The sequence below is a fragment of the Podarcis filfolensis genome (assembly GCF_964270895.1).
Source record: "Podarcis filfolensis genome assembly, chromosome: 4".
Classification (NCBI taxonomy): domain Eukaryota; kingdom Metazoa; phylum Chordata; class Lepidosauria; order Squamata; family Lacertidae; genus Podarcis; species Podarcis filfolensis.
In genome coordinates, this window is record NC_139607.1 from 76,282,199 (window position 1) to 76,293,118 (window position 10,920).

The following is a 10,920-nucleotide window of genomic DNA, read 5'->3' on the forward strand; positions in this document are numbered from 1 at the left end:
CCAACGCTCCATTTCAGGGCTTCCTGACCAGCAGGCCTATTACCCTCCCGCACATTTGTTTTTTTTTTTTTTTTTTTTAAATAATATTTATTAAAATTTTTCAAAAATACAAAAAATATCACTTTACGGGACTCCCCCCTTCCCCCACCCCTACCATATTCCCCTTTCATATTGTTGGCCAAACAAGTTCCCCATTCAAATTAAAACTTAATTTGTTTTACCCTTAATAATAATAAAAAAAAAAAAGAAAAAAACCCAATGTTCTTTCCCCAAGACCCACCCCATGTCATTCCACAATTTCCATTTTTTAATAAAAGAAGCACCCCAGATAATAAAAACAAAAAAGGTAGAAAATAAAAAAAAAATATAATGAATAATAAACCAATTCAGCAAAAAATAACAAAGTTGGCAAGCCTTTGGAGTTTTAGTTCTCCCCCCCCTGTCTCCGGTTTAATTTCCCCCTAACCATCAACCCCTAGTGTCTGCCTGGAATTCTTAAGGCCATAAATCACAACTTTTCCCCAACTCCTTGCTGGCTATTTCTTTTTAAAATTAAAAATAAATTTTTTTGAAAATCAAAATTATTATTATTATCATTATTTTTCAAAACTTTAACTTCAGTCTTTAATAAAACTGTAATAGAACTCCCTCCATTGTTCTTTCCAGGTTGTAGTCTAATTTCCCTTTGTTCCGCTGCTAAAACGTTGTAATTCGAAAGTTTGGTAAGTCTGCAGGGATGGTTGTTATTCAGGGGCAAAACCTTACGTTCAGTCCCTTCCTTTCTTCAATAGAAAAATCTATTGTCTCCTTTAAAAAAACAAAAAAGAAAACACCCTGAAGACGAGATGTTATTTCCGTTTTGCAGCTTTCCCAGAAGATAACCAGTCCTGTAAAGTTCCATTGGTGTTTTTCCACTTTCCCAATCCTTGTAATGTCCCGAAGCTCCTCAAGGGGGATTGTTGTGACTTTGTTTCCTCTGATCCAAAAGTCAATTTGTTATCCATATTCGCCATTTTGTATCCAAATTTTAACAAGTTGTAGCAAATTGTATCAAATTTAACCAGCCAAGTTCTCATAATAAAATCCACTCCGCTTTTCGACTTTGACAGCTATTTTGACAGCTGTCAAAATCTCCGACTCCTTTCACCAGGCTCTCTCTTCAGTCGCCCCGGTTCCCAGGGGGGGGGGTTGCGTTTCCCTTCTCCAGTTCCTCCTCCAGCACAGTTCTTGTAGTTCCCCATCGTGAAATTTTGGATTTTTATCAGCAATGCAAGCCTTTTTGGGTCTTGGTTTCCCCGTCCTTGTTTTGGAAAGTTTACAATAGGGAGGGGACTGACTTCCTTTTTGGATCCCCCCCGCTCGTATCCAATTCGAAAAAAAAAATTTTTTTTCCTCCTTTTGAGCCCGGTTTCCAAATTTACTCACGGGTTGTTGTTAAAAAGTCCGAATTTTCAATGGAAGAAGTCAGCGCTCTCCGCCGGATGGCATGCGGCTTCGCTCAGCAGGGGAAGCAGAAAACTCAAGGCACCACGCTTCTCCCCGGCACCCGATCCGTAGCCTTTAAAAAGGCTCCTTCACGAGTCGGGAGGGCGCTAACGGTGCAAGCCGAGTCTCCATGTCCACGGCCTCCGTGGCCGTGGTTTCTAAGGGTCCCCGCATCGCCGGTGCGGTAGAACCCAGCCCCTGCCGAGCAGACTCCCTCCGGAGCTCGGAGGGAGTCCGCCATTCGGCGATGGCGCCAACCCGGAAGTCTACCCTCCCGCACATTTGTTGCGCACAAGGGGTTGCGGTGCTAATGGAGGAACATCTCTGCAACCAGAAGGGAGGGTTTTAGTGCTCTTTTATGTGCTGGAAGTACTTGGTGGATAGCATGGTAAGTAACTGCAAACTGCAAAACGAAGAGACAATTTCAGAGACGCTTTGCATTTCTCCTACATACATCCTGAAGTCGTCAATAGGGAAACAAGAGGCAAGTTTTAAAATATTGGCATGTCGGAGATGACATGCAGCTGTTGGTGAATCAGTTTCAGGGAGCTTTGCCAGTTGCATGGATCTGGCTGTTCCAATACATGAAGACCGGTTCTTCAGATTGGTTTCCTGCCAATTCCCTTTAAGTGAGTAGGAAACACTAACACTGAACTCTGTTCCAAAACAATCATCCTCCCTGTAATAAATCTGGGGCTGTGCAAACTGTACTAGGCTGTGTTGTGCTCTCCTTTCTGATGGACAGCTACTTTATATTTTGATACGCATTGTTATCCCTTATATTAATATATGCTATTTGAACACGTTTTTGGTCAGAGAAATGTGTCCAAAAACGTGTATGTTAGGGATAAATATGCATATATTAAAATGATATCTAAAAATGAATTATATCAGGAAATATAACCGATTCACAGAATCATAGAGTTGTAAGGGAACCCAAGGGTCATCTAGTGCAATACAGAAATCTCAACACATGGTCCCCCATCCGATTTAAAACTATACCAGACCTTGCTTTGTTTTGCAAATGTGCCAGCAGTTGCTTTTTTTATTGCTGCACCACTTCCTTGCAAAATATTAGGCAAAAATGCATACACAACTGCTGGTGAATTTTTGTGAGGTCTGGGGTGAGGAAAGAAACTGATTTGGAAGTGCGTTGAATTGAATTTAAGATTGGAAAAGCAAGAAACCGAGTGAAACCCATTTTGACTGATCTGCCCATCTCTACTTCAGGGATTCATCCATCCCTAGTTCAGTAACACAGAAAGATAATTTACTACCATCCGAAGATGGATAATTCTACATAACAGATAAGACAACACAATTTGGCTTCAATAGATTCTTTCAGCTAGCGCACCATCCAAAATAATAATATAATAAAAAAACGGCTATATCTCCCTAACCAGGAATCTGCGTGTTTCACATAAGGCATGGGACAGATCTAGGTAACACAGATAATGAATGTTTTCAAGAACTGAGTCCACTTATTGCTTCTTTATTCCAGAACCCTAGGTGTGTACCTGAAATCTCAAATATCAGGAGTACCTTAGATTCAGTCTGCAATCTCCTTCATAGAACATAATCTGAAATATTTTATTGTTAATTTTTTTAGTGATAATGTTATTGTTTTATCTTTTTTGTAAATCGCTTTGAGTTTTTTTCAACAATCAAATGGTTAACAACAACAACAATTATTTTATTATTTATATCCCATCCATCTGACTGGGTTTCCTATGTAAATTTAATGGAATAAATAAAATGAAATAAGCTACACTGTAGTTACAACATCCAGACTAATATTTGTACACCCCACCCCGCTCACCCACTCTTCCAGAATTTTGGAGAATTAGCACCTGGAACAGCTCAGTTGTTAGAGCATGAGACTCTTGGATGTTGGAGTGCCTGAGTGATGCCACGGGGCCTATTGAGTACAATACAAAATTCTTATCTTGCCTCCTTGGCAATTTTCCCGTAGGCTTGGCAGAACATCCCATTGTTTAAGAAAACAGAATCCATATTTTCACCAAAGTGTCAGCAGTAAACAGATAGCTGCTTGTTATGTCACCTGAAAACCTCTGCTTCTCAGATCTCTATTTTGTGAGGAGAAAAGTGTACTGAAGAACATGAGTGAGGTACAAAGATGGAAATCTGAGCTTCCAACTGTCTGTATGCTCTCACACAATGCAGTGCAGGAGAGCAGGACTTTGGGAAGGTGCAAACCTTGAGGCAAAGAGATTCCTTCCTGATTTTCACTTAAAGGTCCTGCACATCAGAGCTGTATTCCTGTCCACACCCTTCCACCTAGAATATGTAATTTCTGCTACTTGTTATTCCCTATAGCAGTAGGGACCTCTTATCTCTTTAGTTTAGAGTTATGAATGGGTCAGGATGCTAATAATTGATGTTACCTTGCACCATTCCCTTTTCTTGTAGTAAAAATGTTGCTTTAGTCTGGTCTGGATCTAAATTTGTGAGCTTTACACACTTTCTTCAGGTACATTCAGGGCAGCACCTGGTTCATTTCCTCCAGAAAAAGATCTCTCTCTTATCTAGGAGGCATTTTTCAAGTGATACGTGAGTGGCAGGTTCACACAATTGAGGGTACCCAGTAGGCATGTGTGTGGCACTGTTCTATAAAGCAGTTTGCCACTCAGAAGCATCTTGTGCTTCTTTCAGGACCTTTCCATTTGTAGATAAAATTCTCCATACTCTAAAGATGACTTTTGTGTGTGCAATTGTCTTAGTACCTAGGTCCCAAAAGCTTGGTGAACAAGGCAGATGAATAACTTGGGAATCATTGTGGTTAAAGACATCCCTGCACTTTTGCTAAGGCAAATACTTTGATCTTGACTAGATAATCAAAGTTTCTTCTATATGTCTGAATAACTTCCACCAGCTCATAAATCTGAATAAGCCTTGGCTTCTTCCACCTCTTTTACTATCCCTTAATAGTTTTTCTCTTTAGCTCCAAGTATTCATCCAAATTTTTCTCTTTGATGGCCAAAACTTTGGTATAGGAAACCTGAAATCTGTATGTAGTGTGTGTGTGTGTGTGTGTGTGTGTGTGTGTGTGTGTGTGTATAAATATATAAATAAATAAAAATATGTCGTGTGTGTGTGTATATATATATATATATATATATATATGAATATATATATATATATATATGACATATATGACTAGATACGGATTTCAGGTTTTCTGTATACATTTTCTACTGGAAAAAGTCCAGGTTTTAGAGCATCCCCTGAAACTTCTCACTGCTTGAAAGTGGGGTGTTTGTGCATAACAGTATAAAACGTCTTTCATGGTTAGGCTTTAGTATTTTAAACCTCTCTTTACTCCAGTTCTTTATTGTTTCAGTTCTCTAATTATGGAGAGGGGGGCTCCAAAATTCTATAAATATAAAAAGGATCGGGTCTACAATTCTATGATTCTGGGCGAGAGGGGGAAGCTGAGGGGAGATTTACCTTTTAGTCACAAATGCTGAATGAAAGTCTTTTTATTACGTTATATATCAACGAAGTAAAATTGCCTCTGAAATCTGACCCCAGTATCTATTGCCACTCTCTTTTCAGAAAAATCTAAAGAGGCTGGCATGGGGTTACCTAAAGCCAGAGGGAATGTGACTTCAGCTGAGGCATTCATGGCTGGGCAAATATTGATGGTTTGTTATGCTAGGAAAGAAGCTTTATGAGCCCCTCTGGTGACTGGTGTTGTGACCTGTGCTCATATAAACTTGGAGTTAGATGTCGACTGCATTATGTGGCTTTGCTATAGAATTTCCTTTAGTGAGTGCCTGAGGTAATTCTCAGATGGAAGAGCCAAATTGTTCCTCCTGAGCTATAGCTAATAAAAGGACCTCATCCTGGCTTCTTGTCTACCAAGCATTTACCAGCTGGGTTCATTTAATAAATTGTAAGTTGTTGTGTGTGACTGTGACCATATTCGGTAATGTTGATGAATTATCCTTTGTTGATGACATATAAAGACCACAATCCTACCCTGGATTAGATTCAGTGAATTTAGTTGCATTAGCAGAGGGTAAGTGGCCTCAAGAGTGGAAGACAAGTATGTGAGATTGATGAGAGTGTTGCTGTTGTAATATTTCCATGAAATTATAATCTGTCAGAGCTAACTATGTGACAGCCATTATTACAATGATGATACAGACATTTCTGATCTGTTTATGTGGTTGCCTGTTTTGAGGTAACAACCCATTGACTCATTGCTGCCTTGAATTTGTGTTCACAGAGTGAGAAAAATAACTTTAAAATAGCCAGCATCTCTTTTCTCACCTGTTTTTTACTTCAAGATCAATGAACAGAAAAGCCCAGGGCCTCCCTCCAATATTTTTTGCCATTTTCTCTCATACCTTTAGGCACTGCTACAATATGAAACCACTCTTCAGTCCCTTCTGTTGTCATTGCCTCTGTGTTGGCTCCCATGCAACTTTTGATATAAGGTATGGGTGGGAATCCCATGACCCTCCAAATGTGGTTGGATTAGTTATGTTGTTGTTGTATATTTATTTATGCCCCACTTTTTCCCCTGATGGGACTCAAGGTGGCTTGCAAATAAAAACAAGAACTGCTAAAAACTTAGGAAAATGAACCCCTAAAATACAATTAAGCACTGACAGAAATAAAACTAGACACATATATAAAATCTGTTTAAACATATCAGTAATAACAACAAAAACAGCACAGCACCAGTCCTTTCATTGAAATCAGTCAGTTCCCAAAAGCCTGTTGGAACAAGGAGATCTTCATCTGCCACTCTGGAAGAATAACAAGGAGGGAGTCTATGTAGCTTCTCTTGGGAGGGAGAGTCAAGGTCTGGGAGTAGCCACCAAGAAGGCTTTCTTCCACGTCCCCAGCCTGTGAGCATGGTGGCAGGACCAAGAGGAGGGCTCACCTGAAAACTCAAACCCCATTCCCTCCCATTTAGATTAGCAGGGGTGCCCAAACTTTTTTCAAAGAGGGCCAGTTTTGTTGAAGTGAACATGCATAAGGCCCCCCAAGCAGACTTTGTACATGCCTGGATTACTGTAACACACTGTATGTAGGACTGCCTTTGAAAAGTGTATGGAAACTTCAGTAGATCCAAGATGCTGCTGCCAGATTGCTGACCAGAGCTAGAAACCTTCCTTGCTGCAACAGTTCCATTGGAAAATGCTCCATTTCCAGGTACAGCTCAAAGTGCTGATTATGACCTACAAATCCCCATACAGCTTGGGTCCATGCCATCTGAAGGGCTATATCTCTATAGATGAGCCTGCCAAGGCTTTGAGATCTTCTGATTTAGGCTCCAGTCCTAAGATGAGGGGAAGTGGGTAGTCCAATGGCAGGTCTACTGCCTTAAGTCAGCAGGGTAGGAGGGAGAACAGGGGGACAAACTTTGACTCCTCTATCTGTTTCTTATTAATTCAATAAGAATTATTATTATTATTTATTATCCTTCCCATGATCTGATGTTGGATCTTCCCTCCCCAGTGTTGGAGTTCTGAGGAGGGAGTTTCAGTCAGTCCCATGTCCCCTAGGACACTTACTCCATATATGCATATCCAACTGCTTCAATGTGTGGAGAAAGAAAGCAATATTTTAGTGCAGCAGCACCTTACACTTTGGAACTCCCTGCCTTTTGATTTCAAGCAGGCACCTTCACTGCACTCTGTCTGGCACCTGCTAAAATCATTTTTGCTTAGCAGGCCTACACAGCTATCTAGAATGTTGATGTGTGTTTTGATCTGTTTTTGTTTATCACTGGTTTTATTTTTTAAAAGGTTTTAAATGGTTTCATACTGTTTTTACCATGAATGTTCTTGTTTTGTTCTTTAGTAAACCACCTTGAGAATTTTTACAAATCATGCGGTGTATAATTTTATGAAAATAAGAGACCAGAGACCATAAGATTGCAACTTTGGGAAGATTTTTATTAAGCCCCAAAGTAGCTATTGTAGTATACATCTCTGGTTCACATTGATAAGACCGTTTGATACTTTCAGTGTTTTATCCCAAGCTATCTCCTTTCAGACCAATCCTTTAAATAGATTTCTTATGCAGAATTTTGTTTTAAGTTTCTGAGCAGCCTGCCTACCCTTGAAAGAGATGAATTCCATATTTGCCAAGCAGTTTGTGAGAGACTATGGTTCTTCTGCTTCCCCTTCCCTAAGTTCTTTATTGAAAGATTGCACATTAAGCCCATTTATAATCATAACCAACCCTACAATTAGCAAGCAAAATGCTTGCTTGTCAAAGCCTTTATGAATGCGCTCAATTAAATCGATGAATAGTGTTAATGAACGTATTTTCCCACACACTGAATGCTAAAGCCTGAAGAGTGTATCTGGTTTTTAACGTAAATATTTTAACAGAATGTTTTTATAAGTTGAGGGGATTTGGGGAGGTCCGTCTAATTTACAGCCCAAGAACTTAGTGTGAGAATTTGAAGAGTGTTGTGCCTTGTCATCCCAGGCAAGATGATCAAGTGTTATGGTGCAGTATGACATGTGCAAGGTCAATGCCAACAGCCAGCCTCCTCAGGCACTGGCTGGGGCTCTTGTGCTCTGGGAGAGACCACAGCACTGACACCTTCCCTGGACTGGGCCTTTCTGCCATGTCCACTGGCTCAGACTTGCAGAGCAGAAAGGGTGGGTGGGTGGGAAGCCGCCATTTTTATATTCCCACAGTGCTCTGGATCAGCATCATGTGAGTCCACTTGGGCATTATCAAAATGGTGGGTGGCTCACAGGCAGAAGAGCAGTGTCTCCTGGAAATAATTTTACACTTCTAAAATACCATTATACTTGAGGGAAGGGCTGATAGTATGCAGAAAGCCCCAGGTTCATCTTCAGTTAAAACAATCAGTACACAATTTGCAAGGCTTGTGCCTTCAGCTGAGGAGAGGTACTGCCCACCTGAGTTGGATAGATAAATAGACTGACCAGCTGCCTAAATAAGCTCACAATGAGCTCCAATTTATCCCACCCCCTGATGTTGCTTTGTGCTCATTGGTTTCTGTTGACTAATAATAATAGTTGCTGTTGCTGTTGATGTTTACACTGACAAAAACAGATATAACATTAAAAGCATTTAATGTTTTAATATAACATTAAAAGCATTTAACATTTGTTAAGCAGAACTGACTTCAGATGGCTACCTATAGATACCCAGGTCAGTTTATATATGGTTGCCTTAACAAATCAACTCTCTCTTCGTGACTCTCCATTTATTTCTTTCCTTCCTTCCTTCCTTCCTTCCTTCCTTCCTTCCTTCCTTCCTTCCTTCTCTCTCTCTCTCTCTCTCTCTCTCTCTCTCTCTCTCTCTCTCTCACACACACACACACACACACACACAGAGAGAGAGAGAGAGAGAGAGAGAGAGAGAGGAGAATGGTGACCTCTGGTATCTACCGCCTCACACAAGCTGCATTATGAAAGGAAGAATGTCTCCTAGACTATAGGGAATTTATCATCTAACACTCAGTGGAAAAAACAACAGCTACAAACTAACTACCTCTGCATTTTGGAAGCATTAAAATAGAAAAATAAGTTATATGGTGGTTGCCCCACGCTAATTATGTTTTTTGGCCGAGAATGGTTTCTTCTATTAAGCTGAAAGTGAGACATGCCATGTGATACACAGTGGTCTATCAATCTTCCAAATATTTATTATCCACCATCCACAACTGCATGGCTGTTGTGGTCAATATAAAAGAGCATTCCTTTTTGTCTAAACATAATAAATGGTGTATAGCACAGGTTTTTGCATTTCTAGTGTGTATTTTTCCACAGAATGAGGAATTCTATGGGCCCGTTGTTAAGGATTAATGGTCAGATCACTTCATAAATATAATGCACACTCTTCAGGAACACAACAGCTAGCGCTGAGACTATGATGAGTGTTGATTAGAAAATTTGTGTAGTTGGTTCATTGCTCCAAGCACTAATTAGGCCCGCGTCACTGAACATTCCTATTTAGTTTCTCTATTTTTATTTATTTATTTTGCACAAAAGCCATGTTTTATTTGCAGTGAGTTCTGACAGCGTAAATTGCTACCATGCTGAATTGGTCTATATGGGATAGAGGAATGATGGTAAATCACATTTTAATTCACTGTTCTTGGGGATATGAAAAAGTAGGAACATAATTTCCTGCTTTTGGGGATATGAGAAAGTAGGAACACAAGAGCTACCTTACTGATTTAGAACAAAGTGCTATCTACTGCTGCATTCTTTGGCCAAATGAGGCCAGGCAGTTGCTTCTGGGCAGCTCATGAGAAGGGCATGCCAGCAACAGCCATCTACCCCCGCCTCACCCTGCTAGCAGTTGATATTCAGAATCATGCACTCTGAATACGTACTTTTGTTTGTCCCGAATCTATTACAAATCAGCCTCTATCAAGTCCCACCCACCCCCCAGTCACCTTTTTTTTAAATCAGAAAGGGCTTTCCTTTATATTACAGGCAGCAACCATTTTGGGTGCATCAGATATGTGTGCAACCATATATGCGTGCATTGTGCCAAACCTGGAAGTGATCAGAAAACATCAGAAAAGTGGCACAAAAGGTTCTCAGCTAAAGAAGTCCGTTTTAGTGGTGATTTGTCTTAATTTTGTTTCTAAGATCAACAATTTTACATTTGAATTTTTGCAAGGTCCCGGTCTGAACTTTGTGATTCATTAACTTTGAATTTGTCATTGAATCCTTAAACCCACCTCTTAACACTTCTGTGGTTTGGTTGTGTGCTCCTGCGGGGAAGAGACATACAAAGAATTCATTCAGGGTTTATCTTTCGTTACTTATGTTTCTATGAAAGCCATGGCACCATGCATGTGCTTCCCAGGAAGTCACCCATCCATCACTGGCCAGAACCAGACATGCTCAGCTTCAGCCAGGTGATGCCCTCAAGTGCCTTCAAAGCACATCTTGCTTCTCTGCGGTCTCCCTCTTCTGCTTCAGTAACTCACCTTTGAACATGTTTATTGTCCAAAGGACCTACCACCTTGTTGTATTGAAAAACATGTTTGTTTTCCATTGCAAACATTGTAGCATTTGCACTCTTGCCTATCTTTTGCCTTATTGCCAGCAATACATGTGTTTTGCTGGACTCTTTGCTCCTATATATTTTTCTCATATTCCAAACATGTCCACTTTTTAAGGGAGAGCATCTCAGTTCCATGCTGGACCTGGACTTTGTATCTTTCTGGTGTTTTCTCTTATGAAATTAAATATTACCATATTGGACTTTCCAGGTAACTTTCCAATTACTTGCAGTTTAAATTGCTTAGATAATTTAAAAGCAGAGATTGCAAAATCAGTTGATAAGAGATGGAAAGACAACTTAAGCTTTCACAAATGGGGGGGGGGAATATTGCATTTGATAGACTGGTAGATGTTGGGAGGAGGGTAAACCAAGCCCTGTGCGAACCACTAA